The 27,542-nt window shown below is 36.7% G+C and overlaps 1 protein-coding gene across 1 annotated transcript in view; it reads right to left on the bottom strand.

Annotated features, from left to right (window-relative positions):
- Positions 1 to 27,542, bottom strand: part of si:dkey-220k22.1 (multiple epidermal growth factor-like domains protein 9) — an 83,608-nt gene that overhangs the window by 35,898 nt on the left and 20,168 nt on the right. The window lies entirely within an intron of this gene.

The raw sequence follows: 27,542 nt of genomic DNA, 5'->3' as shown, positions 1-27,542 counted from the left end.
TCAAGACTTTCCTCTGAACTCAGAAGTTCACCTCTGTATTCAAGAACGAAATCACCCCTGAAAAAAGCTCTAGTGGTGAAAACCCCACGCCCTGAAGAGGAGAAATGCATTAGATTCAGCAGTTTATTAAAAGTCAACTATCATTTTGATCATTACTTAAAGTTCTCTGCCATATGATGTACATTATATGTAAAAGGGAAATTGCTGAATGAAAATAGTCAATAGCCAGGCAAATTTCTAAGTATGCTGTGCTTTTTATACATTACATTATACTTTAAAGTCTTAAAATTATACAGTTAAAATTTTTATACTCTTTCATACATAAACAATATTATCTTGGCTTTATATAGTTTAGAATAGAGTGCTGCAGCGATGACGTATTTTTGCAGGTGATCCAGTAGTTCACATCCCCCTGGTTCCCTCAACTAAAACCCTATATGTTGTTCTTAACTGGCTTTTGTATTGCTGCAGAAACTAAGCTTAAGTTTGCCTATTAAATACACCACAGTTGCAAAACTTCATCGTCCTCATGATTAAGCTTCAACAACTCATCTAGAACGTGTCTGTGTTGCAATATTTTTAAAAGAAAATTCTGTGTTTAACATGCATCGCTTCTGGATAGTTTGTCTTTGTGGTGTATGGATGTTTATGGATGGTTTTTGGCTTTAGATAAAGAGTTTTTTTGTTGTTGTTGATAAATGTGCCTCCAGGAACTGTAAAACTTTAAAAATCCATCTCCCTGTTTAATAAGTATAATGTTTTGCATTCTTATAATGTATGTTTGAATGGTTGTGTACAGTGTACATCCCTAAATCTACCTCTAAACACAACGAGGCTGTGAAAGTGACTAGTGAGTAGATGACTTTATCTGTTCAGGTGATGATTTTTAATGTCCCAGACAACCTCTGTCTCCCATTTAGACACTTGTTAGCAACTACCTTTAAAGTAAACGCTTCTTTTTTTTTTTTTAAATCACAAGAGGGTATTACTGATGTATATTTTGTGTCTTAGAAAAAAAAAAAAGTGAAAAAGCAGCCCTTACTTCAAGAATTTAACCAAAACCCAATAATAATAAAAAAGAAAAAAATTAAAAAAAACATTGATCATGTACATGATCATGCACAACGATATACTGATAGCTCCAAAAAAAATAATCACCTTATTGAAGGTCTTACGGGTATGGAACGGCATGAGGGTGAGTAATAAATGACATTATTTGAACTAACCCTATTATAAAAATGATCCATTGTCCTGGTTTACATACAAACCAACAACCACCTAAATGTTCAGTTCAACCCAAAAATGAATTTCTGTCATTAATTACTCACCCTCATGTCGTTTCACACCCGTAAGACCTTCATTCATCTTCAGAACACAAATTAAGATATTTTTGATAAAATTCAATGGCTCAGTGAGGCCTGCATTGAGAGCAAAATCATTTCCTTTTTCAGTGTTCAGAAAGCTACTAAAGACATATTTAAAACAGATCATGTGACTACAGCAGTTCAATACTTTTTGTGTGCCCAAAATCACCCATCACTAGATATTATTGAATAAAGTGGTTATTTTGTTTTTCTGTGCACAAAAAAATATTCTCATCACTTCATAACATTAAGGTTGAACCACTGTAGTCACATGACTGTTTTAAATATGTCTTTAGTTGCTTTAGAGGTCTCACCGAGCCATCAGATTTTATCAAAAATATCTTAATTTGTGTTCTGAAGATGAATGAAGGTCTTACAGGTGTGGAACAACATGAGGGTGAGTAATTAATGACAGAAACTTCAATTTTGAGTGAACTAACCCTTTAAACTACAAGACTTTATTTGTAAAGCAGGTTATTCTGCATTAATGACATCAAGACCTAACCATTCGTGTATATCAGCACTTCTCAAAGTCCGGACTCCGGTCCGGATCCGGACCCGGAGGGGATTCAATCCGGACCCACCTCCATTTCGTATTTCAACAGCAGTAATTGTGTGTAAAGGGATTAAAAGTCTGGATTTCCTACTTTGATAAACGCATGTCAAAATCATTTGTTTAGTGTTTTATGTCTTTTTGGAGATGGTCCGAAATTAAAGCGAAGGCGAGATATTTAAAGTTTTCCTCCGTGATTCAGTTGCCATGACATCCAGTGAGCATATAGGCTACTTTTGATGTAATTGGGCGCGAGTTGCGCGACGCGACACTTCACGCGCAGTAAGCGTTTAAATGGGTGTGGAAGCAGTGGTTCTCAACCTGCGGCCCGTCACAAATGTAAATGCGGCCCGCGATATGCCGACCACAATAATAATAATAATAAAAATAAAAAAAAGTAGCATACAATTTATTTTTGTTTTAAAATTTAAATTAAAGTGAATTAAAAAAATATAAATGAGCTATAATGCTTTATTTGTCATATAAAATAATTTTGGTGAGCATTTATTATTTTCAGACATCAGGCCAATGTAGGCTAATGACGCAATCACTCAGTTAACGAAACAAACACAAGTGTGCGCTTAGGAAGAAGTTCAAACAGTAGCCATTAATTTTGTAAATTTAAGCCTCAAAATGGTCAAATTTGTTATTAAAGGAGAAAAACTAAATGTGGAAGATAAAATGAAGGAACACAAGCAAACAAGAAGAGTCGCAGCATCAGCAGCAAAGGTAAGAAGAATGGAAGAATCAGTTTGCTGTTAGGCCTAATGAGCGAGATGGGCAGCCTTCCTGTTTGCTCTGTAGTAAAGTACTTGACAAGCAAAACCTACAATTCTCAAAAGAATGAACTGTGAATTCGATGTGTTTGATTGATGTATTTTAAATCAGTAAAAATAACCGCATCAGCGCACCCGCGGCTGGATGAGCCCAACTCGGCCGCACGCTCGCGGATCCGATGCTGCGCGAGGGATTGCGACATGACAGAATGCTTGATATCGTCAGAGATTGTAATTAGCCTACAGTGCGCTCAGTGTTGTTTGTAAAAAGAGCCGAGTAATATTTGCTTATTAAGGCGTTTATGTGATTGTTTGGTGACTATTGCGATGATGTTGAAGAGAGTCATAAAGTCATACAGAATTAAATAGCAACTTAAAGTGATTGTATATAGCCTACAGTTTGTGTGTTCATTGAGCATTACTGATTATTATTGTAAAGCTAATGTCAGTAAGTTAGTTTTTATTTGTTATTTATTGTGTGCAACATCTAAGTATAATAATAGTATTATCTGCTAATACCATAACATTAAATCTGATTGGTTTGCATTGGTGACGTCATATGTAAATTATATGCGGACCGTGAGACTTGCACTTGGACCATTGTGCGGCCCACTGGGAAAAAAGTTTGAGAACCACTGGTGTATATGGTTAGTCATAAATACTTGCCTTTATATTTGCTGATGAACTGCTCTTGAAGTCCAGGCTTATCAGTTCTATGGGTCATGTGATCCTCTGCATCCTGCAGAGGTGTTTTACGCCTTTTGCTTTTCAGCATTATTTCTGGAAAAAAAGAAATAAAAAGAAATATAAGGTGAATGGATTAAATAAGCATTTTTAAAAATCTTTTTGATCTTACTGGAATTGTTCACCCAAAAATGTACATAATTATTGTACTAATCCTCATGTTGTTCCAAACCTGTGTTGTGTTTTTCTGTGGAACACTAAAGTTTATCTTTAAATGTAATACAGAGCTCTATGCAGTGACAGCATATGTGACCAGTCTAAAACAGGCATTTAGATTTTAAAAAAACAGCAATATCATTGATGCCAAAAACCATTGTGACCAGATGATTGGTGTCAATCCATATTCATATTAATTTAAAAGCTACAGATTTTCAGTCAGTAACCTGCTAGATTCATATGGACTATTTTGTCTGCTTTGGAGCTTGACACACAGAATAAAAAAATACTATAAAGTGTCTATGTACTGTCATTGTGCAAAAAAGCTGTGTGAAGATAAATAAAAAAACATGGATACTTTTGTGTTCCACTAAAAAAAAAAAAAATGTGTAAATAATGTATTACATAAAATTAAAAATGACATCAAATAATAAAAAATGAAAATTAATTATTTCAAATTACAATACATACTGTTGATATTTTACAAAAATTGAGAAAAACAGGCTACCACTGATTAAATTGTAGAATCTAAAGAGATATTATATGAAATATAACAAAATTATATTTGCTCATCAATGCCTACAAATAAGCAATAAACTGTTTTTTTCCTTATTGCAAAAAAAAAAATCAAATGAGAATCAAACTCAAATACAATCGAGAAATAAAACATTAACAGAAAATAATTTAACCACTAAAGTAAACATACATCTTACTAACTTTCATATTTCACAGTGTATTTTAGTTATCATGCATTTTCGGGACAACACTTGATCTCACCTCTCCAGCGTCCATTGATGGGGGTTGTCGTCTTTTTCGCGTCAAGCAATGCCATGTGATTGCATTTCCCGGGAAAACACATCCACGGCTGACGTGCGTGCATGACGTAGTTACGTATTTGGATTTCACGTTGAAATTGTGACTACATTTATTTGACCTAATAAATATTTTGGCAAACACCTAGATCTTTGTTTGTTTTATTTACAGTACTGGTTCTTCAAACTTAAAAAAAATAAATAAATAAAAAAAATAAAAACGGAGGCGTACGTCTTTCTAATGGACAGAGCACATGATCACTTTTAAACGATCTCTTTGGAACACATATCTTAATTTTTACTTATTCTATTTAATCAAATGTTTGAGTTAAAATCAGGGAGATGTGTGGATTATTTCGAGGCTCTAAAATAAACTTTAACGTGCACTTTATTAACAGCATTTTCTTTAAATCTTTTTTTTTAATTTATGGTATTTTATATTAAATATAAAGGAAGGAAAAGCTGCTAGATCTTGTAAAAGTGCTTTAAAAACGCATAGCCACGACAGATTATTCCATCTTTTGAGCAGCACTTGTGATCTCTCCTCAGAGTTGATCTCACTCTGCACTGAAGCTGCTGCGCTGCTGCTGTGGGGGATGGGCGGGAGGCGCGCGCGCGATCAGAGGCCGGTGGGGGAAGGGCGGCGAGTCACTGTCAGACTGTCTGCAGCTCTCAGCTAGGGCTAGGGTTAGGGTTAGGGTTAGGGTTAGGGTTAGGGGAGCAGGGGTTTCACATCCAGTGCCTTTTAAAATCAAAGTAAGAACAAAATAAATCTGTAAACAAACATGTAAACGTCCCAGCTTGAGTCATGATTCTTTTAAACACTTTTTATACTAAACACTGTAACTGCTCTCTCTCTCTCTCTCTCTCTCTAAATATAAAACAATGTTTGCTGTAACTGCTCTCCTATTATATATTCTCATTCATATGCATCCTTAAGATGTAAACCAGTATGTGCATTTCTTAAAACAGTTCATACAAATAACAGCACACAATGAATTACCTGCAATAGCCTGTAACCAGCTCATAATCCTCATATCAGTGTCATCAGAATGACAAGTCCTTGTGTCATTGTTCACAAAGACACTCTGACAGTATTTTCAGAAGTAATATGGATACGATTTTGATGTCAGTGATTGAAAATACACAAGACTGCACTTTATCTGTATGGCATACATTTCAACAGTATGAACACGTCACTCTAGACTGGATGAGACAGGATTCAGATATACTTTCTGGTGGTCTGTCAAAAAATTACAGTAGCTACAATGTCATGTGATATAATGACAGCCAGTGGCACAGATCCTCACCAAACCGTCCATTCCAGCGTGATGAATATGATCCTCAACTGGATGGAACTGGAATAAATACTTTGACTGTTGCGATCATCCCAATCGGACTTATGATAGCTGCCTGAATTATAATAATGCTCTGTTCACTGTTGGACAGAGGAGAACTGATGACAAAGAAATGTTTCAAGGGTACCCCAAACAAGTGACGAACCTGGCTGGAACATGCTTGTTCAATGAACACTTGTCAGTGGGGTTGTCGATTACCTGAAAGTTTTCATCATCATTGTATGTGTGTTGTCTGCAGCAAGTTTCTGTATTTGGGTGAATATTTGCAGCACGTGTGTTGTCAAACTGATCAAGATGTTTTGTTCATTTTTTCTGTTTGCATGTGTTTTCTTCAGTTGTGCGCGGTGATCTCTCTCAGCCACCGTAATATTTACTGTATAATGTAAAATGCAAGTAGACTGCAGTAACATAGCATTACATCAGTCTACAGTTTATGTAGTGAATAGTGAACATTATCTGATTTCACACCTGTTCTGTCTACAAACACATCTCCCATCATTCGGCTATTTTGACCCGTCTCGGCCTTAGGTCATGACTGAGAGCATGATCTACAACAGTGGCTCTTATTTCCATCAGAAACATCTCAGTCTTGGCCTCTTCTACCTCTTCCTCTGTTCTCCTCCTCCCTTCCACCACACATCCTTACTCCTTCTTCCGTCTGTTGACTCTGTTTGTGTCCTTGTTGTTCATTCATGTTCAGAGTGTGTAACACTGTGTTGTGCTCTGTCTGTATGCCTCCCAAATGAGATGGCATCTGAGATATTTTAGAGAACTGTTGATCATTGCTTGAATTACATTCCCCTTCATTATTGAAATTCAAAATTCATCCCTACAATTTAATAATTCAGGACAAAAAAAAGTCTAAAAGAAATGTATAGAAAATGTGCTTGACAGTTTATGACTAGTTCAACCATTTTGCATTTAATGGCTTATGAAAATAAAAACTATTCGACACCTAGTATATTTTGATGAACCTGACATAAGCAAGTGATAATGTAGGAAACATCTGACACTTGTACATCAAATGCATGAATGTACCAAAGCATTTGCAATTTGTTCAGGAGAATGAGAAACTGCATTTATGATGTGAACAAGAGACTATAATGTGGATGTTGAACAAGTAAGAATTTTAGTTGTGATTGGAGAAATGCACCAAAGTGAGAGAAACTGTTATATATAATATAATATAAAATATAAAATTATTATATTATATATAATATTAATTATTATAAATATCATATATAAATATAAATTATTATATTATATATAAAATATAAAGAGAATGTTTGCTGTAACTGCTCCTATCTATATAATATTATAATATATTTTTTTCACATATCTTTATTTATTTTTTATGTTACTATTTGTGTACTGTACTTGTCTCTTGTCTCTGATACTAATGGAGGAACAGCAGAACGCAAAGTAGGAGAAAACACTTAAAGCAAATAAAATCACTCATAAAAGCAAGCGATTTTGAAGGTTTTCAAATCTTTTTGTTGCTTGTGTATTTTATTAAATAAACTCATATGTATAAATCATCATACTTGACGGATTAAAACAGTTGTCCCTCCGCTTTTGGGAGGAAATATGCACGTTTCATATTCACATGACGTAATGTCTGTCGTCCCCGCGTCAAATCGTTCGTACATTAATAAACTGTAGTTACAGTACGCGGATATAGTCTCCATTAGGCGGGGGCGGGGCAGCGCGATCTTTACACACACATTGATGACTCCGAGGATTAACTCCGAGGATTAAAAGTTAATAATACATGCCAATATAAAGCATGAGAGCTCCTGCAAATGAGTCTATTTTTATTTAAACACAAATTATTGTGAATATTTCTCATATTAAATGTGGATTATATGTCAATTCATTCATATTCATGATAGTTTTTGCCTCCGCCATCTTTAATGGTGACGTGTTGGTCTCTGATTGGTCAGATCACCAGTCCCGCGCTCGTAGTATCTTCCTGCGCTCTGATTGGTCAGAATCCCAAAAGTGTGTATCTTTCCGGAAGTGCAGTTCTCCTAGAGGGCGCTGTGTTATACACACTTTAGTGGGGGGGCATACACACTTTAAGTACACAAATCACATAAAAGTGAATTTTTGGGACAAATGAGATTTTAAGCCAGGAAACCATTTTAGAGCATGCTGAATGCCATTATATGGTCAAACAAATGAGGACATACAAAATGTCCCAAGTTTTTTTGGTGGTCCCCAGTTTACTGGTGTGTATCCTGGTGAATGTACCCAAAAGTGACATAAGTAGGTACACACACACACACACACACACACACACACACACACACACACAATACTTTCCACATGTACAATCAGAAACTCTCTGCCTTTGCCTATACTCAGAGTAATTAGACTACTTTTTCTTGCCCCATCACATAACTAAATAAGCAAGTAAGCAAATAAATAAGTAAATAATTATGCATTGCTTCCAGCCAACTATCATACGCATTTTTATGAGAGCTATCAGTACATAATGAAGTGTGATGTAAGCCTGTTGTGAAGCTCACGTGAGAAGTGATGTAGAAGCACAGAGGACCTTCACTTTTATGACAACACACTTAAATGACGCTTTGCAATGTGCTGACCTTTTCGTCAAATGTGAACTCATGAATGTGTATTTGACGGTTTAGTATAAGAAGTTTAAAATATTAGTACTTTTGTCACACACACCTATCATTTAGCTTCAGAAGACATTGATTCATCCACAGGAGTCTTATGGGTTACGTCGTATTTGTTTTACGTGGTTTTTGAAGTGTCAGCTTTGAGAATGAATATTCGTTTGTGTTCCACAACAGAAAGAAAGTCATATAGATCTAGGAATTTGTATTTCTGAATGGAATATCACTATAAACTGAAGGAAGTCCAACCTACATACACACGTCTAAAATCTTGCCTCATCGGACCATGTATGCATTGTTTGCTGACAGGTTAAACAAACATACAAATACACAGTTATTCGTAAAAACAAAATTTGACATGGACATGCTTTGAGAATCAAACACTTGAGCCACAGCTTGGCACACACAAAGACAGATTCAGAAAAACTACACTGAATAGTCAAAAGTCTTGAGGTGCTTCCTTATTATTGGATGTAATCTGTTGTGCGGTGCAGTGTGCAAAAAGAAAATAAGAGAGCAAGTGGGAGAGAGAGAGAGAGAGAGAGAGAGAGAGAGAGTATGATTAAGCAAGCATCCCAGAGCAGATTCACTGTGCTGAGGAAGAGCATCTCAAAGACCTTTAAGTCGGTCTGTTTGAGCTATTAGCTGACACCATGATCCTTCACAGCACAAGTCAATAACTTTGATGTTTGGCCTCACAGTCATGTCTAGAGAGAACTGAGCTATGACTGTATCCCATCCACTGTCTATGAACAGTACAGAGAGGGAGAGAGAGACTCATTTGAGCAACGTGCTTCTGGCATGGGCTGGTTTATGTCTGGTGAATTTCAATGGATTTAATCTGAAAGTGCTTTCCTAAATATTAGAATGTAATGATGAATAGCCATTTAAAATAAAATAAAATCAGATATTATAATTAGAGCTGCTGTCTATTTTTTTATTTTTTTTATTTTAAATGCTAAAAAAAAATATTTTTCTATGCCAGCTTAATTTGCAGAACTATACAGTAAGAAAATGTTTAAATGAGCACAGCAATGTGTCAACTTCTCATTCAGTAACTGCTTTAGGGGTAAGAATATCTGCTCTGCTTGGCCAAACAATGGAATATGAAGGGAAAATTTTGGAAACCAGCTTGGAAACAGTAATTATTTCTACAATGCATTACTGCACACTTTACTACAGTTGTCGCAAACCTTAAGCTCTAAAAAGCTTGTAAGAAAACACAAACTGACTTTGCCCTGAGAGTGTAAGAATGTTGAGGTTTCCATGGCAACAACACCTCAGATCACAAGTACCCCGCTGTGATTAAACTGAAAGTCTATTATAGTATAATCACCAGGGCAACAATCCCACATAAAAGACAAGCATTAAATATGCTGTGGAAGCAAATTTACAACCTTTCGTAAATCATGCAGCCTTTGCACGTGTCAAGATTATTTAATGAATCGTTTTAGCAATTTGTGGAAATGCTGATGGCACAGCATGGTTTATGCCCACTAATAAGGGGGAAAATAGTAAGAATATATTAACTCTTTTAAAGAAGCAGTGAAATTAAAGGCTGATATGCTGACACTATTATTGTGTATCTTAATACTCATGTTGGGTTATTTGGGGATGTGATGTTTTAATGAAATCCACTTGTGCAAGGGCAGTTAGTTAGTAGCTGGCATTAATGCACACTATCTAGGGAAATCTGGTGGTCACTGCTTTAGTACTTGGCTACTTCCTTCCAAACTATTTAAGGGCAGAGCGGTTTGAGGCCTGGGTGGTTTGGAACCTCTAATGTATAACCCAGTTTTATTGCGGTAGTGGGTTATGCTGATCTCTGAATTATATGGTCAGACCCAAAGGTTTTCAGAGCAGTTAAACAACCTTCTGAAAGCTCTTGGCGTCCTGTGCTTCAGTGGGGCAAAAGCTCACCGTCTTGTTCAGTTGAAGAACACACAAGTCCATCCTTGTCAGGCATGCCATGCAGGAAAAACATTTTAAGCCTGTGTTTTCATGGTAGCCTCTACATTTTCATAAATCTACATTTTTAAAGTGACTTACAGTGCATTCAATGTACACTACATTTCAAAACTTTGGGGTCTGTAAGATTTTTTTATTTATTTTTTTGGGGGGGGGGGATTATTACTTTTATTCAGCAAGTCTGCATTAAATGGATTAAAATCAGTGGCGTAACGTTGTTTTAAAAAGTGAGTAGGACAGGAATGTGTGTGGTGGGGTGGTGTATTGTAATTGTATTATCACAATAATAAATGCACAAAATTTATTGTCATAGACCTCTTGTTTAAAATTATAGTTTCATACTTACATCTACTATAATACAATATATTGTTAGTCTCCAGAGTATTTAGTCAATAAATATGTGGTTCTGCATTTAATGTCAGATTGTCCTGATGGACTCATGGTAGAATTTTTGTTCAGCGTGTCAGAGGTTCTGGGTTCTAATCCGCCCTCGTATAATGTATTTTATTTTTTTCTTATTAAAACCAAAAATGTTCATCAGTTATTGTATATCAAGAGCAGGGACACATTATTGTATATCAAGAGCAGGGACACGTTTATGTGTATTTTGTTTTGTTATTTCACCAGAATGAATAGAGTCTCCGCAACAGCGTTAAGCGATAGATTGAAGTGCTCGTTCGTGTGAAGACTGCGCAGTGTGCATGAGCGCTAAGAGAACATTCATTGTTGCACCACTGATAACAGCGGCAACGAGCACTCAGCATGTTTTCAAAAGCAACACATCTCAGCGCCAGGTCGCCTATTACTAAACACGAATTAATTGCTAATCAACTATAGGTGTTTCTTCTGTTTTAGATACATCAGTGTCAAGAGATGTTTCAAAAAGCGGTGGGGACAATATCAACCCTGGCAAAAAGTGGTGGGGACATGTCCCACTCGTTCCACCCGCAAATTACGCCTATGATTAAAATGATAAGAAAGAAAGACTTTTACAAAAGACTTCCATTTCATATACAGTAAGTGCTATTGAACTTTGTATTCATCAAAGAATCCTGAAAGAAATGTATCCCAGTTTCCATTAAAAAAATAAATAAAATAAATAAAATAAAATAATTTTTTTTAAAGTACCAAATCAGCATATTAGAATGATTTCTGAAGGATTATGTGAAACTGAAGACTGGAGTAATGGCTGCTGAAATTTTAGCTTTGCCAGATCACCACCACAAAACTAGTATATAACCCCAATAGCAGCACCTGCTGCATATGTCATGAATTTCAGTCTTTCTGTTTCTCTCTCTCACTCTCTTTTATTTCAGGTTTTATTCAAGCTGAGTGAAATAGGCACACATCCCCTGGGTCATTACAGGCAGGCCATAAATGAGCTGGTGCAATATTTGGGTATCTCCTGGTCTACTTTCACTCACTTCTGTCAGAGAAATACTGTAAAAGCTCTTTTAAATACTTCAGATAGGAACTATTTCTATTTAATTTTTGTAAAGCAGACCGTTCACTACATGTTACTGCTCATTAATTCTGTTATTGAATGTGTTGTCTTTCTTCATTCTTCATTATATCACTGAATGTGGTTGTCACTATCCTGGCACAATCTCTTCCAAAAATAGTCTGAGTTCTTGGGAATAACGACCCAGAGTAACAGACAGTTAGTAACAGTACAATGGTGGATGACAGTATCTTGTTTAATTACAGTAGTCTGAGAAATTATGCGCATCTTTAACGTTTAGTCCGTTTTAGTTTAGTTCTCACTGTGTTCTGTTCCTGTTTTGTCTGTCTTAGTTCTCTAGTTAGTTTCCCTGGCTGTTAATCAGTTCCCACACCTGTTTTGTTTTATCTTTGATTACACTCCCCATGTATTTAAGCCATGTGTTTTGTTCAGTTCTTTGTCTGGCATCATCATCATCAGTGTTTAATGTGGTTATGTTACGTTATTATCCTGTGATCTCCTGAGTGTTCTGTTTTGGAAATATTAAAGATTGTTTTTGTTATCTATCTTCTTCGTTGTGCGTGTCCATTACAGCCACCCGTGATCATTCACCGAGATATTTTAGGGCAGTGGTTCTCAACCTTTTTTTAGGCCAGCGCCCCCTACCCATTATCTATGTCACATCAAATAAAATGTAGTCTAAATGTCTTTCCTGAATATTAATGTTGATTATTATTTTGTCTATTATAATTAGGCCTGTTATTATATTTCCACTAACATTCAAATAATTGGGATCAGTATTCTTCTTTAAAAGAAACTAATACTTTCATTTAGCAAGGATCCATTAAATTGATTTGACAATATATTTTTAAGCATATTATTGTTGGTGATTTTCAATGCTATAGCCTATGAAATAAAAGAAGTTTTGGTGAGTAAGAGACTTCTTTCAAAGAAAAAAAACCTTAAAAAAAATCTTTACAATCCCAAACTTTCTGATGCACTAAACCTACTTGTGCTACAGATAACAGGACAAATGGTTTTGGAACTTTTCGAACTTTTCGACATTTTTTCCATAAACACACCCCAAAGAGACCTCTATGCCCCCCTTTTGAAAATATTGCTTCCAGTGCCCCCCAATGTTCCCCTTTGAGAAACGCTATTTTGGGCATATGTTTCTAATGGAGGAACTATATGTTTGAATCTCAGCTAGTAATGATAAGAAAATGAATAAACTAATGTAAACTACAGTATACATACTCAGGTAAAACATTTAGAGAAATAATACTGCACCAAAACAGTTGATTCATATGGTTTCTCTTTGAAGAGATTTGTTGACAATGGATGCTCTTTTACCTCTCATGAAAAGGAAGCTGCTTTTATCTCTTTAACCGTTGTAGCCATCGGATCTGAAGCAACTAGCCCAAGTTTCTGGACCACAACCAAGAGCCAAAGGTTGTTTGTCCAAAAGTAAGAAAACACCATTAACTAGCAGAAGAGCATGCCAGGTAATTTGGAGTGAGGGATTCCAGTGCAGCCCCATCCTGATAAAAAAAAAATATATATATATATATATATAAGATTCAAAAATGCCTGTTTACACAGTAAAAAAGCTGATTGGGTGGAAGGCAGTGGGAGGGCTGACTGAACAAAGCCACACTGTGCTTGGAGCAGAGCTGGAGACTGTTAATAACCCCTTCTGCCAACAGACCAGAGCTGGTGAGAGTAAACACAGAGAGCTGTCGAGGAGAGAAAGATCAAAAAGAAGGAAATTATAGAAAGGAAGTGATGAGTAAGAGTATATAATAGATTAATAATCATACCAAAATGTTTTAATTATTATCTAAAAATGCAAAGTGGTTTTTGTGAGGGTTAAACTAGGATTAGTGTTGGGGCATATAAAATAATGATAATAAAACAATTAAAGTCAATAAAAAAGGGCCACACAAAGAACAGATGAATGTGAATATGGCAACGTTTTATTACGTTGGAGTTTGTATACATCACCACAGTTCTGAATTGAAATGTCCGGTCAGTGGCACTAAAACATTAATGCTCCATTACATTTAAAAACGTACACCTATAAACCCCAGACCTAACAGATAGTGTTTAAAAAAGCAAATGTGACATAAAAACCCAATCATAAGCATGTCATTTTAGCTTGTTTTTGAACTCTTGTCTTTGAGCTCTTTTACCATGACTAGTCTTTCATGGGATTCGTAACCAAGATCTTCGCATCGCAATTCCAATTTTGTATCAGCTGAGCTACTGAGCAACCTTATTATGTCAGTAAAACTGAACATATGGAGCTGGGTAAGTGATGCAAACTCCAAAATATATTTGTTTACAAATCATGCACTATGGTAAAAAATGTTTTGAGGTCATAACATAATTGTGCAAGCAGCCGTGTGAAAACAAGTCTTTATTAATCCATAATCTGGCCCTGTAATCATAATTGTGTGCTTGCTGTTTTACTGTCTCCAGTGTTTATTTCTGTTAGAAACTGCAGTGATATGTATGTATTGTTAAGTATTTTGCGTTTTGCAAAAATGTTGACACAGGTATGTTTTTCCAATGAGCCTGTGTTGGCTGTTTTGTATTTTTGTGGAAACCGTGATACATATTTAGGATTCTTTGATAAATGTTTAGAACAACAACATTTATTTGAAATAAAAATCTTCTGCAATATTATCTTTACTGACACTTTTGATCAATTTAATGTGCCTTTGCTGAATAAAAGCATTAATTTCTTTACACACACTCGAAATTGCAAGTTAACTCGACAGGATCACGGTACCTGTCAAGGTACGGGACAATGTTAAATTTTCTTCTCCTTGAAAAACTTTGTATTGAAATTTCCATTTTAATATTTGCTCTCACCTGGAGGCACGCTCTGTGAGGAGACCTTCATTTGAATGTTTAATTTATGTGAGATTAAAGTCTGCTGGGTGCTTTGCATTAATGCCACAGTGGTCAACTCCTTGAGGTCCATGCTGATTCGAGAGGTGGCAGCTCTTCATAAATCTAAGCAGGACAGTTTGTGAATGAGCTGGATCTAAGCCAATTTATCTGTGCAAACCCCACAGATGGGATTAGCGCTTTCACTCCCTCACAGTTCTCTAACGTCTGGCGAGACATCAGAGCAACTTCAATCCTGTCACATCGAGGAACCATCAAGACTTGAGCAGGAAGAAAGTTAAACACTTCTGCTCCCACCCACAGTCACTTTAAGTTTGATTTCTACAAAAGTGAACAGACGAAGCATTTAACGGTGTGTGATGAGCAATTCTTTTTCCTCCCTATCAAAAACAAACCCTTCCATTGTGCTGATCTTATTTTTCCTTTGGCAAGCATCAAGGTTTTGCCTGGCTTTTGATTAGGCCACGCAGCAGGCTAAACTAATCCTCCTCAAAGGCAAGAGATATCAGAAGCCAAGTCATTTCAACTTATCCAAATAAAAACCAAAATGGAAAATGGCAAATGGAAAAAGGAAAGCAGTAATCTCATGCTCTATAGTAAAGAGTGCTCTAAGGGTGTGTTATAGCTTTGTTTAGTTAGGCTCACGCTGCTGGGTGTCAGTGTCTTCACACTTCTGATCTGATGGGAATAAAATCCTCCGTAACAAGATTAGTGAGAAGCATAACAGAGCTCTACCACCACCGTGTGTGGTAGTTGACGACTGATATGGTCGCTACTAAGGATGTGCGCAATGAATTTCATAAACATTTAAATGGAAATTTTGCAACTGACAGAGACAGTCTGTATATGCAATCTATTTGAAATAAACTACTTAATCTATGAACAGTCAAATCCCATACTTAATGTTGCTACAAATAGTCAGATACATGACACGTGCTTGCCTTACATTGCATTATCATTGTATATTAAACTTAAGAGTTCACTTATGCAATGTTAGCCATTTTAGACATTTATTTATAGTTTGATGACTGCTATTCTAAAATGTGGAAATGGTAAAATGTAAAGATAAGATGTGGCCAACTGGCCATACATTTTGTTGGTAGCGTACACAAAAATATTATATGAATGAAATATACTTGCCCACTCATCTGATTAGCAGAAATGGTATTTTGTTCATGTAATATTTGCACTACTAGAGATTAGGGGTGTAACGATACGCTCAGGTCACGATACGGTACGTATCTCGATACAGAGTTCACGATACGATACGTATCACGATATTTTGAACAAAATGAAACTGAAATTCAAACAAGATTTATTAAAAAAAACATGAACAAATTTCAATAATTTTCCTTGTTGTACATACAAGATCACATTTCAATAAAATAAATAAATATAAAATTTTAATAAAAACCTTCTGTATTCAAATTAACAGTTGAATAGGGCTGTCTGTCACTGAAAAAAAATGTTAAATTTAACATGAACTTAGAATTATGAATAGGGGCCGTTCACATAAAGCGTCTAAAAAGGCGTGGAAGGCGCGGCCGCACCGCTTCTCCTTCTTTCCAAAGCGCTTGCGCTCCTGTGGCGTCGGCCGTTGCTATGCAACCATGAACTGAGCTCTCCAAGAGGATCAGGATGTTTCTGCAAAGGATAAATGATTTCTAGCCCTTGCATTAGTTTTACTACGAGATATATTGATGGAGATAAGATATAAAAACCACCATGAACAGCTATGATCAGCTATGATCAGCTGTTCGGCTGAGCTTTTGATGTTTTGTTACGGAAAGGCCATAGCTGATCGGTTGATTCTTGTCACACGACCTGCGGTGCGCTTGCGGCATTCTGAGAAGTTGAGAATTGCATGCGCGTCGCGACCGCGTTGATCCCATTATGAGCGCGCCTGCCGCCCGGCTACATTTGAAAATAATAACTGACTTGCACGCGGAAAAGACGCAATATGTGAACGGCCCCTAACTTAAAGCAAAGCATCACAAGCGTCTTTTGCTTTTCTGTGAGCACAGCTATTGCTGTGCACTGCGGTGAAAGAAAGCCACGACTTTTCTCACGCGACCATGCAAGAGACTGACATGAGAAACGTTTAAACCTGCTTGCAAGATTCAATGTGTGCCCGAAACACTTACTGAACTAGAGAGCTGATTGAGACACACCATCTACGATAAATCGTTACACCCCTAATACTTATAGTAATTTAAAAATGTGGTAGCATTGGATCTGGACAGGAAGGATAACTCTGGGAGTTGGAAGGGGTGTGTCGCGATTCTGCCTTCTCACATCGCGATACAGGTTCGTGGACCTGCGTATCGCGATTTCGGTTTAATATCGCATATCGTTACAGCCCTACTAGAGATATAACCAGTTTAGATGGAAAGGATCTCAAGTTGACTAGTTGAAGATGCTACTGTAGCTATATACATTAACAGACATGGTACTTCCTTGAAAATTAATTCCAGCACAGCGCTACAACAACCATAATGAAATGACCCTTTACAATAGATAGCACAATAAGTTTTACAACAAACTCTGTTAGAGAGACATAAGGCAATTTATCTGTTCAATAAAATACCTTAGTATTTTAGTTAGTGCTTGTATAGTTAGCCAGCCTTAGGGTTTTCAAAATGATTGACAGGCCAGCACGAACTGTGTCAATATCATTTGAATAATTAAATAGTTAAATCTTATTTCATGCACCCACAAGATCAAATATTGGTCTGCATATGAGATGTGAGGGAACAGAAAGCCTCAAGCATCCTATCATATTAGTAGCGTTGATTTCCCACCAGTGGCAATTTTACTGGCTTTGGCATTACAATATCATTGTTTAATCAGTCCAACACCTCAGACAGTTACATTTTATATAGCTAGAGGCCACAACAAATCTCCTAAATTTAAGGTCTGTCTTATGTCAGTTTGTAGTGAGGACACAAATTGACTTCTCTGTAACTACAGTAGCACAGGCTCCATGTAATCAGTAATTAACTTGTTCCATTTGCAAACAGTTAAACAATACACTGCTCTTGGTGTAAAAGCTCTTGAATGTCTGGCTTTTTCATATACTGATTTTCTGAAAAAGGGGATTCTAATGAGGGTTCAATGAAAGACAGAACATTTTCCACAAAAATGCAAAAGAGAATTGAGAAAAATGTCACGAAACAAATGTCTATTAAATTGTGTGTAAAACAGAAGATAATGGGTTTAATTATGAATAAATGTCATGCATTATGATTCATTCTTCTGGAACTCTCTCGACAATTACTGAGACAAAATAGCGGAACGTCCCACCAGGGCCACTGACGTCTTGCCTCGATCAGATCCTCTGAAGCCATGCACACAGAGTTGTCTGATTGGATGACAATCCCTGGAAGGTCATGTCTTGACCAGTCCTTTCTCTTTGTCCTCTGGCATGAATAAAGCCTTTTCAGATGATATCAAACAGGGCTTGTTCAATCACTCGCAGCCGTGGCTGCGCCCAGGGAACACAGAGCTGCCGTGGGCAAGAGGCCAGGCTGTAGGACGAGGGGCTGGAGCTGCAATCATACAGACAACTTCACACCATTACCTCTCCATGGCTCATGAATAGAGCCTTTAAACCCAACTGCAGACTAAACCAAAATTGACAATGAGGAGTGGGAGGAACAGGGAGAGAGAAAAAAAGGGACGGAGAGAATAATAGACATAATGCTGACAACAGATAGGCCAATATACCAGCAGTACTGATTAATCAGCCAATGTTTTGCTGATATAGACTCAATTTGCATGATTGCTGATTAATAGAACTGGACATTTTCACTGGTAATTTTTTCAATTTTAACATAATTATTAAAAGGATAATGCACATTTTTCTCAAAAATATTTCTGAATATTGAGTAAATGCTGAATATTTTTCACTGTATTGTTTAGGTCTCACTTAATATCATTAGATTATATTATATTTTGGCATTATAACAACAATTGTCCACCCTGGAAACAATAATTCCCATACAGCATTTTTTTGCCAAAATATATTTTAAATATATGCTAATTAAATAAAAACGTTTTGAACAGTGAAACGGAAATACACTTTATTGGCAAAAGTTTTGGGACGCCTGCCTTTACGTGCACATGAACTTTAATGACATCCCATTCTTAATCCATAGGGTTTAATATGGAGTTGGCCCACCCTTTGCAGCTATTACAGCTTCAACTCTTCTGGGAAGGCTTTTCACAAGGTTTAGGAGTGTGTTTATGGGAATTTTTGACCATTCTTTTAGAAGCACATTTGTGAGGTCAGGCAGTAATGTTGGACAAGAAGGTCTGGCTTGCAGTCTCCGCTCTAATTCACCCCAAAGGTGTTCTATCGGGTTGAGGTCAGGACTCTGTGCAGGCCAGTCAAGTTCCTCCACACCAAACTTGCTCATCCATGTCTTTATGGACCTTGCTTTGTGCACTGGTACGCAGTCATGTTGGAACAGGAAGGGGCCATCCCCAAACTGTTACCACAAAGTTGGGAGCATGAAATTGTCTAAAATGTCTTGGTATGCTGAAGCATTAAGAGTTCCTTTCACTGGAACTAAGGGTCCAAGTCCAACCCCTGAAAACAACCCCACACCATAATCCCCCTCCACCAAACTTTATACTTGGCACAATGCAGTCAGGCACTTTAATGACATCCCATTCTTAATCCATAGGGTTTAATATGGAGTTGGCCCACCCTTTGCAGCTATTACAGCTTCAACTCTTCTGGGAAGGCTTTTCACAAGGTTTAGGAGTGTGTTTATGGGAATTTTTGACCATTCTTTTAGAAGCACATTTGTGAGGTCAGGCAGTAATGTTGGACAAGAAGGTCTGGCTTGCAGTCTCCGCTCTAATTCACCCCAAAGGTGTTCTATCGGGTTGAGGTCAGGACTCTGTGCAGGCCAGTCAAGTTCCTCCACACCAAACTCGCTCATCCATGTCTTTATGGACCTTGCTTTGTGCACTGGTACGCAGTCATGTTGGAACAGGAAGGGGCCATCCCCAAACTGTTACCACAAAGTTGGGAGCATGAAATTGTCTAAAATGTCTTGGTATGCTGAAGCATTAAGAGTTCCTTTCACTGGAACTAAGGGTCCAAGTCCAACCCCTGAAAACAACCCCACACCATAATCCTCCTCCACCAAACTTTATACTTGGCACAATGCAGTCAGGCAAGTCCCGTTCTCCTGGCAACCGCCAAACCCAGACTCGTCCATCAGATTGCCAAACAGAGAAGCGTGATTCGTCACTCCAGAGAACACGTCTCCACTGCATCCGATGCTTTGCATTGCTCTTGGTGATGTAAGGCTTGGATGCAGCTGCTCGGCCATGGAAACCCTGAAGGCCACATGAAGTTTGGAGGTCTGTAGCTATTGACTCTGCAGAAAGTTGGCAACTTCTGCGCACTGTGTGCCTCAACATGCGCTGACCCCGCTCTGTGATTTTACATGGCCTACCACTTCGTGGCTTATTGCACAGGTGGCAACCTATCACGGTACCACGCTTGAATTCACTGAGCTCCTGAGAGCGACCCATTCTTTCACAAATGTTTGTAGAAGCAGTCTGCATACCTAGGTGCTTGATTTTATACACCTGTGGCCATGGAAGTAATTGGAACACCTGAATTCAAAGATTTGGAGGGGTGTCCCAATACTTTTGGCAATATGGTGTATTTTCGCTAAAAACTTCAAATGCCAAAATGTATAACAAAATATACTTCATGGGCAAGGAAATACATTTTAGGCAATTGCAAAATGTGAATATAACATAGATACTTACATACATACATACATACATACATACATGTATAAAATGTATGTGTATATATATGTTTATATATGTACATGTACTGTATATATATAAAAATTAGACGTTTTTGATATATTTTTACTAGTGGGTGCAGGACACTTTAGTTAATTTATGTAAGTGAGGATAGCAAAATAAAGTAAACTGTGACATATTATACCCAAAAATTCTTCATACGGTGGACTACCAGTAAAATTGATAAAAATTTGGAACCAAAAATTATTCAGACACTTTGACCTGACCATGTTTTGCTTAAGTGTTATCTGACATACAGTAAGATTATTTTTTCTGACACAGAAATCTTGTCATATTGTATTACCATTTTTTTAAACTATAGTGAATAAAATGTAATAATGAATGAAATGTTCAAGGTGTCTGAATAAATTTTGGTTTGACTGTATAAAGTATATATATATATATATATATATATATATATATATATATATATATATATATATATATATATATATATATATATATATAAAGTAGTATGTTTTTGTAAATCTTTTTTGTGTATGCTATATATTTAAAATATATCTAAAAACATATATTTTTGCTTCATGGGTTAATGTACTAAAAGACCCTTGATGTCTGTTAGTAAAAGTATAAAAATATAACATAGATATATTTTATATTGTATATATATGTTAGTAAAAGTATAAAGAACAGAGAGCAGAGGGAGAAATATCTTCTGAAAGAGATTTTTTTCCTCACTAGATTTATTCTCTGTATCTTTTCAGAAACAACATAGATGATGGGAAAAAACAGAGGTTCAAACTCAAACAGCAGGAACAGAAGAACAAAGTGTTCCTGGGTATAATGCCTCACTTCTGTTCCGGCACAGAGCACCTGCATCTCAGTTAGTGTTCCCACAGAACCCACAAGACGAATGCAGACCATCCTACCTCTAAAGTTTCCACCTGGTATGCCATGCTGCTGTTCTAACTTTGCCTGAGAAACAGCCACACTTACCAAGATTGTATCAGCGTGCAAATTATGTGACTGAAGTGTGTGTCTAACATATAAGACCAAACAAAATAGAGAAAGTGTGAGTCTTAGATTGGTCAGAATGTCAATTCTTTCAAAGTAAAGAAAGAAACAGAAAGGGGTGAGAGGTGACACACAGAAAACTACGAAAGGACTTCACAGACATAAAGACAGGAATCTCAGGAGATGATAAAGCTGCCATTCCAAAAACATTACTGCTCAATTATGAATAGTGCAGTGGAATTCCAGATTTAATCTCTTTACTGGAGATATTCCTCTTCATTTCCTTCAGTGCTTATCGGGATTTCACCGAGCAGGACAGATTCCTGGATCAACACCCTTTTTGGTCCTGGAACAACATTCCTATCAAATTTCAGAGTTAGGTTCAGAGTTAAAGTTAGATTTGAGGCTTCAATAACATTCTTCTTAATCTATAATTTCCTTGATGGTCTAGTAAATGATAGTTAGTTGGGGTTAGGACAATATTAGTTAGTCAGGACCAATCAAAAGATGATACGCCCCACTTGGCAAACCAATGGTGGTTTTAAAATAACCCCCACAAAATCAAGGAGCAAGGAACAAAACAACAATCAAAATATGGCAGCAAAGATTACAACAGTCCTAATTAGTCTTAATTCAGTATTTTTGTGTATATGTTATATTGAGTTGTATTCAAAGACTTGATTATGCTCCAAAAGAAAAACATTCGGATGTATAGAAGGACCAGCACTAGATCCTGCCAGAAGAAGACACATGGATGGTATCACATATAGCTTTTAATGGTCTTTCTCCTCCTCATTTTTCTGTTTCCTTTCCCTTGTCTTCCAATAAACAAGATGCTGTTTGAGCATGACTAGCCGATGCTGCAGAAGAATGGGGACAGATTGCTGAAGGGACATTATGTGGGAGGGATTTATCAGTCTTCTCTGCTGTGCCAGTCTTTGTGTTCAGATCTCAATTAAACCCTCTGTAACTGCCTTTGCTATCTTTTCCACAAGCCAAGCCTTCAGATGCTTCAGCAGATGATTAAATCAAAAAGTATTCCATTTTTATGCAGATTTAATCCCCATAATCATGATTAAAAGATTATTTGTGCTTGGAATCAAAAGTCTATCAATGAGATCATAGCAAACAGATTTAGTCACGGTTACTTAAACACAGATAAAGAAGGTACAGCAGACAGTGCACTGAAGATTTAAGTCAAGGTGTTTTAAGAGAGGTTTGTCCTTTTGTCAGTAGCTGGCCATGAAAACCAGGCGATGATGATCCACTTTAACCATCATGGATTCATTACCTGCTAAAATGGCCTCTTGAAACCGCAGAAAACCATCAAAGGTGATTTTGCAGGCCATGGAGGCAGATAAATGATGCAGTTCAAGGATGTGGCTTATAGGACGAGATGGAGGACACTTCATACAAGCTCTCAGATGTGTCTAGGTCAATCACTGTGCTATCATACTCAAGCATGATGGATAAGTATCAAATGCCAGAGAATTATTTGATCTGTGGATGCTTCAAAAACACTCAAGGCATTGGGTAGTGATAAAGCATAAAATATTTGATTTTAAAAAATGTTTTAAAAATCCCTTGAACTATCCCTTAAAACTTACCAATAACTTTTTTGACATCTCATCTTTTCATGCATTACTTCATACATTTGATGAGAAATACATTCTTATATAATTAACAGATTTCATGTTTTGTGCGTGTGTGTGTGTGTGTGTGTGCGTGTGCGTGTGCTTGTTTTCATGATTTATGAGGACACACATTTTTATAATGACATGGGTGTTACATTGGTATTATGATGTAAACATGTTTTATGAGGACATTTCATGAGTCCTCATATTTAAAATAGCTTAAAAAAATATTAAACAATGTTTTATTAAAAATGTAAAAATGCAGAATGTTTTCTGTGATGGTTTTAGGGGTAGGGTAGTGTAGGGGGAACAATTTGTACAGTATAAAAACCATTAAGTCTATGAAATGTCCTCACTAAGATAGCAAAACAAACCTGTGCGTGTGTGTTGGTGTTTTTACACATTTTACTTGTGTTTGGTCACGTTTGCGTAAGAAGGGCCAGCTCTCTTCAAACCACATAATTTAGTCTACCAACACATGCAACAGTTCAGAAACAAACAAATGTTCTCACAATGACACACTTTAAGTCACTTAAACAGCAGCAGAACAGAAAAATGCCATAATATGACCTCACTGTAATACCTCCATTGTGACCCACAAGGCTTGCATCCAAATCCTGTCACAATATTTTCATAATCCCTGACGGCAGACACATTAGTATCTTTAAGCAGTCCAATTTTTCCAAGCTCAGACTATACGTGTTAAAAAACATCTTATGACTAAGCTCCAAAACATTTAGTCTAAATACACACTGTGAAATGCATGTCTGAATATAGTGTTTAAGCAGACGGTAGACATATGCGCTGCTATCTGGAAGACATTGTAAGCACTGTGGGCTGTGGTTAAACCACTTTGGACTCATATTAGGCTAGCCTGCACTATGGTCATTGTTTTTATTCCCACACCACTCTCTCAAAATTCATAATCAATGCACTCCACCATGAAGTCACAACTGCCCAATATATCAACATAAAGAGGCTTCTAGCAGGACAATTACTGGCCAAATCTAAAGTAAAGCTAGCACAAATTTAATTCGCTTGTCACAGTGACACAAAAAAACAAACAAAGAAGGAAATCAAATAAGACCAGGCTAGGTTATATACACAGTGTTCTTTATTAATTGACACAATAAGCAAAATACACTACCATTCAAAAGTTTGGGATTGGTAAGATGTTTTTGAAAGAAGCTTCTTATGCTCACCAAGGCAGAATTTATTTGATTGAAATACAATTTAAAAAACAGCATTTTATTACAACTTATAATACCGGTTTTTGCTGCAGTGTTCAATGTCACGTGACATGATCATTCAGAAATCATTCTACTATGCTGATTTGGTTCTCAAGAGACATTTCCTATTGTTATTAAGGTTGAAAACAGTTGTGCTGCTTAATATTTCTGTGGACCATTCATTATTCTTTGATGAATAGAAAGTTCAAAAGCATTTTTGAAACAATTTTTTGTAACATGCCTTTACTGCAGTTTTGATCAATATGATGCATCTTTGCTGAATAAAAACGTATTTATTTATAAATCTTACTGACCCCAAACTTTCGAACGGTAGTATATGTTACATCTTTTTTCAAAGTAAACTTTATTACCATATTTATTGAGCGTCTTGTAATGACTATACAGCTGAGGCTAAACGGTCTGTCTCTATCCCACAATCCACTTCTGCATGCACCCCAGTACTTGATCTTTGGTGTCACAGATAATCCCTACCCAATTACCTCCAGTCTAGCGCGTCTGCATCTGCTCTGCTTCCGGCACAAAATAAGTGCACTCTCATTGGGCTTTACAGTCTGATTGATTTATCACAGATTTATGAATCTCTAACATGATCCCCAGGTAACTGATCTGCACAAACCTCCATCTCAACCTCTGCTTTTTCTGCACTGTGTCTAGAACACAAGGCTGGAGAGACCAAAAAAAAAAAAAAAAAAAAAGGTGTGGAGTGTGGACTGGGGAACAGGAGGGAGGGCTGGTTGACTACAAGGGTAACACATTTGTTCTCAGATGTAAAAGTCTACTTATAACCTGTGTACTTCAATATGCTGTCTAATCAGCAGTTACAAGCTGCAAATACATTCTCCAAACTTTCATCAAATCATTTAAAAATCAAGCTTAAACCAGTAAACAAACAAGTTTAAAACAAAGCAGAAAAGAAACATTTCAGATTCTGAACTATTTCCAAGTCACTAATTAAATAAGTATATTTGTGACATTGATTATGTGAATTTTGTACAGATGGTCAGATGTTCTTGCTTCCATTGAAGCACAGATACTGTTTGGATCATCTCAAATCAAGCTGAACACACAATTTGTGGAGTTAATGGCACTCGAGTGCAGCCGTTTTTAAAACAAAAAGAGGACAAACCAAATACATTACCAAATATCTGCGTTAATTTTTCAATTCTACTTTTCCTTAAATTGTTATGCTGACAATATATTTTATGAAAAATAAAAAAGTATTCAATTAGAAAAAAGGCAAAAAAGTTTTACTACTAGGGATTTGAACCCCACCACCACTGTTATGGGAAAATAAATAAATAAATGAAATACCATGATTTGGTCACAAACATACAGTCTACACAAACCTGCAGAGGCAGTATTTTAATCCAATTATTTTTATGTGCATTTTGGGGAAAAACAACAACAACAACAACAACAACAACAACAACAAAAAAACGCTGGATGGAAACGCCATGATTAGCATAAATTCTAAAAATGTGCATAAAACTATGCTCAATTGAGTCATATACATTTTTTTACCCAATAAGTAAACATGCCAATAAACTACAATGGAAACACATTTACCAAATAAATTCCTCAATGTGCATCAAAAAAGTCATATAACTGGGACAGCATAACTGGACTAAACAACGGACTAATCTAGTTGTACAACATCTGAAATGCTGTTTTGGTTATTCTGAAATGCCTAAGCAAAGTCTGTCATCCAAGTCATTTGGTATAATTACCTCCCAGAATTGTTTTACATGATGGCATTCGTAAACAGCAGGCATCTGCCTCCGACAGCAAGATGACATGACTGCATTTATTGCGTTTATATAGCCAACGAAAATTATTATATACATGGCCCTATTTTAACTATCAAAGCACATGGTCAGAAGCACACTTTGGCTAGTTTAACGACTGAAAAAATGTGTGGGTGTGTTTTGGGCGAAACATGCAATAAACCAATCAGAATGTCATCTCCCATTCCCTTTAAAAGCCAGGTGCGGTTGCACCATGGCGGATTGCTATTTACATTGCAGAATATAGACACCCTCAACCTGACGAGTCAGTTCAAATACATGTGTGTATTGCCACAATTGGTCAAATAATTAGCCAATTTCATTCGTCATTACTGCAAATAGGTAATTCTGATACATGTCATGACTATCCAGGTATGCAGACATTATGACATGTAGGCATTTTTATCTTTATGTACACAATAATAATCTTTTACATTGTAATTCTTTTATTTTTAGTATTTGGCATGTTTGTGTGCTGCTGAGCGTCCCTGTGTGTGTAACAAGCAGAGTGTATGCGCGTTGAGCACTAGCCTCTAGGCGCATATTACTAAAGCGCCCTTTAAATAACAAAAAAATAAATAAATAAATAGTGTGCCATTGACTCTAATTCAGGTTTTTGTTGGTCAATGGCGTTTTTAGTTGCCTCAAAATAGCAACACGCCAACAATACGCCTGAACACACCTCGTTTTCAGACTAGGCGCATGGTCCAAAAGGTTGTACCTATTCTCTTAATGAGTTATGGGTGTGTTTTGGGTGTAACGTGCAATACATCCATCAGAGTGTGAATGCACAGATGAACGTGAGAGCATTTGCTATTTAAACCACGTGGGCCCTGGACGTGAAAATGATAACTGCATTGGGCTGAAACTAGCAAAAGCTATTATACACCCACCGCATTGTGCCGGGTGCATGACAGGGCCCACAGTGTCTTCTACTACTGCAGCAACTTCCATTTTTGTTAGTGATATTTAGCGGCAGTTTATCAGGAAGTGACTATTTTGTTCTCTTCGACTAACTGGATGGAAACGGTGCTTTATTCGCAAATGTTTTATGCAATATTCTAATTTTGTGCATTTTAAATTTGCAAGTTTGGATGGAAACATGGCTACTCATAGTTACTCTTGGCATGCTCTTAGTTCAAAAGGTTGAAAGGCATGTCAAAGATGTGGAGAGAGAAAGAATACAAAAATAAGAGGGATGAAAATGGGAAGGTGCGAAACAAGTGAGAAGTTATAAGAAGGGGGACAGGATGTGGTGTTATTCTGAAGAAAACTTTTCGAGTTGTCATTTGAGAAGTGACACCATATTATCAGGGAACAGAGTCTTGACCTCT

This window comes from Megalobrama amblycephala, linkage group LG4 (assembly GCF_018812025.1).
Source record: "Megalobrama amblycephala isolate DHTTF-2021 linkage group LG4, ASM1881202v1, whole genome shotgun sequence".
NCBI classification, from domain to species: Eukaryota; Metazoa; Chordata; class Actinopteri; order Cypriniformes; family Xenocyprididae; genus Megalobrama; species Megalobrama amblycephala.
Note: the sequence above shows the minus strand (reverse complement) of the source record. Positions and strands in the feature narration are given on the sequence as shown.